This window comes from Engystomops pustulosus, chromosome 7, assembly GCF_040894005.1.
Source record: "Engystomops pustulosus chromosome 7, aEngPut4.maternal, whole genome shotgun sequence".
NCBI classification, from domain to species: domain Eukaryota; kingdom Metazoa; phylum Chordata; class Amphibia; order Anura; family Leptodactylidae; genus Engystomops; species Engystomops pustulosus.
In genome coordinates, this window is record NC_092417.1 from 180,372,378 (window position 1) to 180,381,898 (window position 9,521).

Below are 9,521 nucleotides of genomic sequence, written 5' to 3' on the forward strand. Positions count from 1 at the left end.
GCTGTTGGTGATCTGCAGTCAGATTTCCTATAAGGCGGAGCCTGTGCTACAGCTGCTAGAAATGACCAAACTTCCATTGGAGGGGGGAGCAGCTGTTGTCTACTAGGAGCCCCCCTCCCCCTGCAGAGCTGCTGATAGGACCCCTCAATGTATGGATGTCATATGGAGACGAGGGCATGTGACATGTTTTTCCGTAAGTTGTGGCGTAGCTTCTTCGTGGATTTATATATTTTTATTAGGCTTTTTGTTAGGTTCATCCTGGGAATATAAGAGCCTCGGATCACGGTCTGGTTCTAGTCATGTCCCGATTCTATGCTGCAGTTGTGTGATGGCTCCAGCAGATGTCGCTGTGCGACCACTAATCCATGGGCCTGTCTTGAACTATTGGGCGCCATCTACAGGATGAATATTAGAATGCAGAAGTCTCCAGTCTTCACTCACATTGGGGCACATTTACTTACCTGGTCCGGAGGAGATCACAGAAAGTGCATTGTCCGTGTATAATGCGCTGTGCGGGGAGTCACTAAGATCGTGTGCCCCCGATATCCTGCATGTGTCGCTTCCCCGCTCAGGTCCCCGGAGTTCACCTTCTTCTTCCTGGTGCATGTAAGTGCATTGTCCGTGTATAATGCGCTGTGCGGGGAGTCACTAAGATCCTGCACCAGATATCCTGCATGTGTCGCTTCCCCTCTCAGGTCCCTGGAGTTCACCTTCTTCTTCCTGGTGCATGTAAGTGCATTGTCCGTGTATAATGCGCTGTGCGGGGAGTCACTAAGATCCTGCACCCGATATCCTGCATGTGTCTCTTCCCCGCTCAGATCCCTGGAGTTCACCTTCTTCTTCCTGGTGCATGTAAGTGCATTGTCTGTGTATAATGCGCTGTGCGGGGAGTCACTAAGATCCTGCCCCGATATCCTGCATGTGTCACTTCCCCGCTCAGGTCCCAGGAGTTCACCTTCTTCTTCCTGGTGCATGTAAGTGCATTGTCCGTGTATAATGCGCTGTGTGGGGAGTCACTAAGATCCTGCACCCGATATCCTGCATGTGTCGCTTCCCCGCTCAGGTCCCTGGAGTTCACCTTCTTTTTCCTGGTGCATGTAAGTGCATTGTCCGTGTATAATGCGCTGTGCGGGGAGTCACTAAGATCCTGCACCAGATATCCTGCATGTGTCGCTTCCCCTCTCAGGTCCCTGGAGTTCACCTTCTTCTTCCTGGTGCATGTAAGTGCATTGTCCGTGTATAATGCGCTGTGCGGGGAGTCACTAAGATCCTGCCCCGATATCCTGCATGTGTCACTTCCCCGCTCAGGTCCCAGGAGTTCACCTTCTTCTTCCTGGTGCATGTAAGTGCATTGTCCGTGTATAATGCGCTGTGCGGGGAGTCACTAAGATCCTGCGCCCGATATCCTGCATGTGTCGCTTCCCCGCTCAGGTCCCCGGAGTTCCCCTTCTTCCTGGTGCATGTAAGTGCATTGTCCGTGTATAATGCGCTGTGCGGGGAGTCACTAAGATCCTGCGCCCGATATCCTGCATGTGTCGCTTCCCCGCTCAGGTCCCTGGAGTTCACCTTCTTCTTCCTGGTGCATGTAAGTGCATTGTCCGTGTATAATGCGCTGTGCGGGGAGTCACTAAGATCCTGCGCCCGATATCCTGCATGTGTCACTTCCCCGCTCAGGTCCCTGGAGTTCACCTTCTTCTTCCTGGTGCATGTAAGTGCATTGTCCGTGTATAATGTGCTGTGCGGGGAGTCACTAAGATCCTGCCCCGATATCCTGCATGTATCGCTTCCCCGCTCAGGTCCCCGGAGTTCACCTTCTTCTTCCTGGTGCATGTAAGTGCATTGTCCGTGTATAATGTGCTGTGCGGGGAGTCACTAAGATCCTGCGCCCGATATCCTGCATGTGTCGCTTCCCCGCTCAGGTCCCTGGAGTTCACCTTCTTCTTCCTGGTGCATGTAAGTGCATTGTCCGTGTATAATGCGCTGTGCGGGGAGTCACTAAGATCCTGCACCCGATATCCTGCATGTGTCTCTTCCCCGCTCAGGTCCCCGGGGTTCACCTTCTTTTTCCTGGTGCATGTAAGTGCATTGTCCGTGTATAATGCGCTGCGCGGGGAGTCACTAAGATCCTGCGCCCGATATCCTGCATGTGTCACTTCCCTGCTCAGGTCCCCGGGGTTCACCTTCTTTTTCCTGGTGCATGTAAGTGCATTGTCTTGTGACACAATTTGAAACTTAAATCCCAGGCTCAGGCCGAATCAGTCCCCCAATTTCTATCGCATGGAAGCTGCGCCAAATTTTATTCTATTAAATACCTGTCACAGCCGTGTAATCCCTGAAAACGTCAGAAAGTCCAACGAAAGTGCGATCCCGACCCTTAATAAATGACCCCCATTGTGTCTCTATCTTGTCCTGGAGGGTCTTTGTTGCTGACATAAGGGGTCATGCAGGACATATTCAGGCCTTCACATCTGGGGGGTCACGGATACATGGATGGGGCAGAGGGGTCCGGTGGGAGGAGGAGGACGGGGCAGTTGCCCTCCTACAATCCAGCAGATGCAGGTTGGGGGACTGCAGCTGTCGGAGGTCCCGAGGGTCTGTGGTGCAGCTGCTTCTTGTGACTTCTCCTGCTTCCCAGTCATCTTAAAGCGAATGTATTCCTTATGTAAATGAGGTCACTGGGGGCGGGGCTCTCCCTGTTTTTTTTTTTTTTTGCTTTACATAACAGAAATAAAGGGATGGAAAGAAGAAACGGTCACAGCCCCGCCTCCAGTGCACCGAGAGATTGATTTGTATGAAGGTAAATCTAGAATGGGGAGGGGTTTATCTGCTTATTAAGAGCCGCATATGGGCGAGACGGAGGGTCCCGTGGGACGTGACCGAGGGGGCGAGACGGAGGGTCCCGTGGGACGTGACCGAGGGGGCGAGACGGAGGGTCCCGTGGGACGTGACCGAGGGGGCGAGACGGAGGGTCCCGTGGGACATTATTTACATAACATATAACGTGGCTGATATCCTGGGAAGGTTCCGCATCCTCTCGGGTGCACATGGTGATTTTGGGGTGTTGTTTTGTGGATATTTGGGGGTTCTGCAGGAAAGTGTTAATCCCTGTCCCGGCCGCCATTGTCCGGCGCTGCTGCAGCTCACGTTCGGGGGACTGTGGGAACGGATTAGAGTTTCGTGCTTTCTCTTCCCCCTCTCCTGATCAAAGACATTCCTGGGATGACGCTGCTGTATTCGGTGTCACATGCTCCCTGTACACTCGCTGCCATTGTTCTGTCTGCTCCAAGGCCTCGGAGAAAGAGGGGCTGCAGCTGCCAGAGAGGGATCATCCTCAGACCGCGTTCACATGAGACGTACAGACCTGCAGCCGAGGGTGACAGTGCAGGACGGGTAGAAGGTGCTGGGTTATCACCATCGCTTCTGTCAGGATGTAGATGGAGGCGGCGTGATGGTGGCCCTAGCGCCCCCGCGTGATGGTGGCCCTAGCGCCCCCGCGTGATGGTGGCCCTAGCGCCCCCGCGTGATGGTGGCCCTAGCGCCCCCGCGTGATGGTGGCCCTAGCGCCCCCGCGTGATGGTGGCCCTAGCGCCCCCGCGTGATGGTGGCCCTAGCGCCCCCGCGTGATGGTGGCCCTAGCGCCATCTACATACAGAGGGCTACATGGACACAGGAGGTTATAGGGTGCCAGATCCTAGAAGGAAAGAAACGGGGCGCAGGTCACACGCGGGCAGGGGGTGCACGGGGCGCAGTCACATGGGCAGTGCAGGGGCATAACAACCGTTGTTGCAGCTGTTATGGGGCTCGTGTTGCACGGGGGCCTGGGATGGACGGCAGAACCAATGCTTATCGGTTCTGTTTTACCGGGCCCTTCTCTCCCTGCTGAACAGGTCCACCTGTAGAGCCACCTACCTGTGCCAGCTGCCCACTCTCCTGCCTGAGGGCACAGCCGCAGATGGGCCCCACCTTCTGCGCCGACTACGGAACCACCTATACACCCACCTCTGCACTGATGTCATGTACGTGCACCTACCTACCCGCGGCCGCTCTACTGCTGTGATGTGAAATATAGGGGTGCTTAGTTTCTGTTACTATTGGGGGGGGGGGGAGGGGTGCTGGCTTTATAGACATTATATACAGATAATTGTGATGGATGGCGCTGGTGGAGGTCGGGGGTCACTGACAGAGGTTAGAGGCTTTTGATAAATCAAATTATCCCCTAGATGTTCCGTGTTGGTGTCCGGCTTTGTCCCAGGAGTCGGATATTTCTCTCCTTCCTTCTGTTCTGCCCGGCAACCGAGGCGGCAGTAATGTGCAGCTGCAGGCTGCGGCCCCCCAGCTGTTCCATGTATTCAGGACCCTTCTAACATGGCAGCCGCGTGTGGGCAGATGGACAAGAATCCACTGAGACACAGCTACTACTACTCCTAATATCCTGTACTCCAGGACCCCCTTATATCTAGTGGTTCCTATATAACATCTTGTAAAAGGGAATGTAGCAGCAGGACTGTGATATATGGGTTTATATTCCTGGATTGTAGCTTCTGCAAGTGCAGGGGGCATGTCCTCACACTGCTGTGCTCTGTGCTCTCTGCAGCCAGTGTTATGTACTGTCACTGGAGAGATGTGTAATCAGACCTCACACTGCTGTGCTCTGTGCTCTCTGCAGCCAGTGTTATGTATTGTCCCTGGAGAGATGTGTAATCAGACCTCACACTGCTGTGCTCTGTGCTCTCTGCAGCCAGTGTTATGTATTGTCCCTGGAGAGATGTGTAATCAGACCTCACACTGCTGTGCTCTGTGCTCTCTGCAGCCAGTGTTATGTATTGTCCCTGGAGAGATGTGTAATCAGACCTCACACTGCTGTGCTCTGTGCAGCCAGTGTTATGTATTGTCCCTGGAGAGATGTGTAATCAGACCTCACACTGCTGTGCTCTGTGCTCTCTGCAGCCAGTGTTATGTATTGTCCCTGGAGAGATGTGTAATCAGACCTCACACTGCTGTGCTCTGTGCAGCCAGTGTTATGTATTGTCCCTGGAGAGATGTGTAATCAGACCTCACACTGCTGTGCTCTGTGCTCTCTGCAGCCAGTGTTATGTACTGTCCCTGGAGAGATGTGTAATCAGACCTCACACTGCTGTGCTCTGTGCTCTCTGCAGCCAGTGTTATGTATTGTCCCTGGAGAGATGTGTAATCAGACCTCACACTGCTGTGCCCTGTGCTCTCTGCAGCCAGTGTTATGTATTGTCCCTGGAGAGATGTGTAATCAGACCTCACACTGCTGTGCTCTGTGCTCTCTGCAACCAGTGTTATGTATTGTCCCTGGAGAGATGTGTAATCAGACCTCACACTGCTGTGCTCTGTGCTCTCTGCAGCCAGTGTTATGTATTGTCCCTGGAGAGATGTGTAATCAGACCTCACACTGCTGTGCTCTGTGCTCTCTGCAGCCAGTGTTATGTCTTGTCCTTGGAGAGATGTGTAATCAGGCCTCACACTGCTGTGCTCTGTGCTCTCTGCAACCAGTGTTATGTCTTGTCCTTGGAGAGATGTGTAATCAGGCCTCACACTGCTGTGCTCTGTGCTCTCTGCAGCCAGTGTTATGTACTGTCCCTGGAGAGATGTGTAGTCATACCTCACACTGCTGTGCTCTGTGCTCTCTGCAGCCAGTGTTATGTCTTGTCCTTGGAGAGATGTGTAATCAGACCTCACACTGCTGTGCTCTGTGCTCTCTGCAACCAGTGTTATGTCTTGTCCTTGGAGAGATGTGTAATCAGGCCTCACACTGCTGTGCTCTGTGCTCTCTGCAGCCAGTGTTATGTACTGTCCCTGGAGAGATGTGTAGTCATACCTCACACTGCTGTGCTCTGTGCTCTCTGCAGCCAGTGTTATGTACTGTCCCTGGAGAGATGTGTAGTCATACCTCACACTGCTGTGCTCTGTGCTCTCTGCAGCCAGTGTGATGTATTGTCCCTGGAGAGATGTGTAATCAGACCTCACTCTGCTGTGCTCTGTGCTCTCTGCAGCCAGTGTGATGTATTGTCCCTGGAGAGATGTGTAATCAGACCTCACACTGCTGTGCTCTGTGCTCTCTGCAGCCAGTGTTATGTACTGTCCCTGGAGAGATGTGTAATCAGACCTCACACTGCTGTGCTCTGTGCTCTCTGCAGCCAGTGTTATGTACTGTCCCTGGAGAGATGTGTAATCAGACCTCACACTGCTGTGCTCTGTGCTCTCTGCAGCCAGTGTTATGTATTGTCCCTGGAGAGATGTGTAATCAGACCTCACACCGCTGTGCTCTGTGCTCTCTGCAGCCAGTGTTATGTATTATCCCTGGAGAGATGTGTAATCAGACCTCACACTGCTGTGCTCTGTGCTCTCTGCAGCCAGTGTTATGTACTGTCCCTGGAGAGATGTGTAATCAGACCTCACACTGCTGTGCTCTGTGCTCTCTGCAGCCAGTGTTATGTATTGTCCCTGGAGAGATGTGTAATCAGACCTCACACTGCTGTGCTCTGTGCTCTCTGCAGCCAGTGTTATGTATTATCCCTGGAGAGATGTGTAATCAGACCTCACACTGCTGTGCTCTGTGCTCTCTGCAGCCAGTGTTATGTACTGTCCCTGGAGAGATGTGTAATCAGACCTCACACTGCTGTGCTCTGTGCTCTCTGCAGCCAGTGTTATGTATTGTCCCTGGAGAGATGTGTAATCAGACCTCACACTGCTGTGCTCTGTGCTCTCTGCAGCCAGTGTTATGTATTGTCCCTGGAGAGATGTGTAATCAGACCTCACACTGCTGTGCTCTGTGCTCTCTGCAGCCAGTGTTATGTATTGTCCCTGGAGAGATGTGTAATCAGACCTCACACTGCTGTGCTCTGTACACTCTGCAGCCAGTGTTATGTATTGTCCCTGGAGAGATGTGTAATCAGACCTCACACTGCTGTGCTCTGTGCTCTCTGCAGCCAGTGTTATGTATTGTCCCTGGAGAGATGTGTAATCAGACCTCACACTGCTGTGCTCTGTGCTCTCTGCAGCCAGTGTTATGTATTGTCCCTGGAGAGATGTGTAATCAGACCTCACACTGCTGTGCTCTGTGCTCTCTGCAGCCAGTGTTATGTATTGTCCCTGGAGAGATGTGTAATCAGACCTCACACTGCTGTGCTCTGTGCTCTCTGCAGCCAGTGTTATGTATTGTCCCTGGAGAGATGTGTAATCAGACCTCACACTGCTGTGCTCTGTGCTCTCTGCAGCCAGTGTTATGTATTGTCCCTGGAGAGATGTGTAATCAGACCTCACACTGCTGTGCTCTGTGCTCTCTGCAGCCAGTGTTATGTATTGTCCCTGGAGAGATGTGTAATCAGACCTCACACTGCTGTGCTCTGTGCTCTCTGCAGCCAGTGTTATGTATTGTCCCTGGAGAGATGTGTAATCAGACCTCATACTGCTGTGCTCTGTGCTCTCTGCAGCCAGTGTTATGTATTGTCCCTGGAGAGATGTGTAATCAGACCTCACACTGCTGTGCTCTGTGCTCTCTGCAGCCAGTGTTATGTATTGTCCCTGGAGAGATGTGTAATCAGACCTCACACTGCTGTGCTCTGTGCTCTATGCAGCCAGTGTTATGTATTGTCCCTGGAGAGATGTGTAATCAGACCTCACACTGCTGTGCTCTGTGCTCTCAGCAGCCAGTGTTATGTACTGTCCCTGGAGAGATGTGTAGTCATACCTCACACTGCTGTGCTCTGTGCTCTCTGCAGCCAGTGTGATGTATTGTCCCTGGAGAGATGTGTAATCAGACTTTTGTCTATGTTGTTAGTAGCAGCAGGACTGTGATATATGGGTTTATATTCCAGGATTGTAGCTTCTCCAGGTGCACTGGGGGGGTGTATCCTCACACTGCTGTGCTCTCTTAGTGTCTTTTTAGAATGAGCACAGGACAAGGTTGGTATTAATCTTCTCCCCACATCAGCTCAGAACAAGGAGAAGTGTCTCTACTCCGGACAGTCACAGGATCTTCAGAACTTTTTGGACTGTCACTTTAAATTTCTCCTAAATGTGAAAGAAAAATTAAAAAACAAAATGTTTGATCCGATGCCTCGGCGGCGGCTGAATTACTGTACGGAGAATTTTCCACTGACTTGTGTGATTCTGCAGTGTATCAGCACATAGCGGAGCATAAATCACTCACCGCGGCCCACCCCACATGAGCGCCCCCCCCTGTATTTGTGTGGCTTGGTTTGGGCCGTCGTGTTCCTGGCTTGACAGATTTTTGGATGACAAAGTGTCCAAAAATGGCCAACGGCATCGGTTACCGAGCAACTGGACCATTACAGACAACAAGCCGCATCACAACCGGGAGGCTACTCACCAGTCAAGAACCCGCTCCTTGTGCCAAGACAGAGGGCAACTCTAAATACCCTATTTGGCCATTCTGTGTTTAGGAGGGGGGGGGGGTCAAGGGACCCTGATCTGGTATCCAGAGTGGACATCGACTACCCAGGCATCTACACGTCTCTGGAGGACCGGACGTTATACACGATTCAATGGGATGGGTGTAATACTTACTCTCTCCTGCGGGAGTGCTATAGAATAATTTGCCCACTAATTAGAGCTGTAGCAGGACCCCCCTGTGATCCGTTGTAGGGTGAAGCTTGTGTCAACAAGAGGTCATCCAAAACCCAAATAGGAGACTCCTATAACTGTTCTAGTTTTGACACTGAACCATGAGCTCCACCCAAGTGGTTGTCCAACTTTCTAGACATTTTTTTCAAAAAAACTAAGCTAGGAAACAGTATAAATTGCCAAAAATACCGCCCCCCCCCCTCCCCATTGCCCCCTTTGTGATATTTCCAGGATTCCTTGATTTGCTGCAGCGGTGGAAGCGACAAAGGATTGGGAAGATTCTATATATTTGTAATTTCATCACATATTTATCTTTTTTATAAAAATTAGGTGCCTGGACAATCCCTTTAAGGGCATTTTAACCCGTTTAGGTTTTCATATCTTGGAGCTATGTTTTTAGATATCAATCAGCCCACACATAATTTTCCACACTGCGCCTCCAAGACGTCTGATAAGACGGCCACACTGCGCCTCCAAGACGTCTGATAAGACGGCCACACTGCGCCTCCAAGACGTCTGATAAGACGGCCACACTGCGCCTCCAAGACGTCTGATAAGACGGCCACACTGCGCCTCCAAGACGTCTGATAAGACGGCCACACTGCGCCTCCAAGACGTCTGATAAGACGGCCACACTGCGCCTCCAAGACGTCTGATAAGACGGCCACACTGCGCCTCCAAGACGTCTGATAAGACGGCCACACTGCGCCTCCAAGACGTCTGATAAGACGGCCACACTGCGCCTCCAAGACAGCCACACTGCGCCTCCAAGACAGCCACACTGCGCCTCTAAGACGTCTGATAAGACAGCCACACTGTGCCTCCAGGACGTCTGATAAGACAGCCACACTGCGCCTCTAAGACAGCTACACATAAAGATAGAGCTTTTAAAGTGCCCCTGGAAAAAT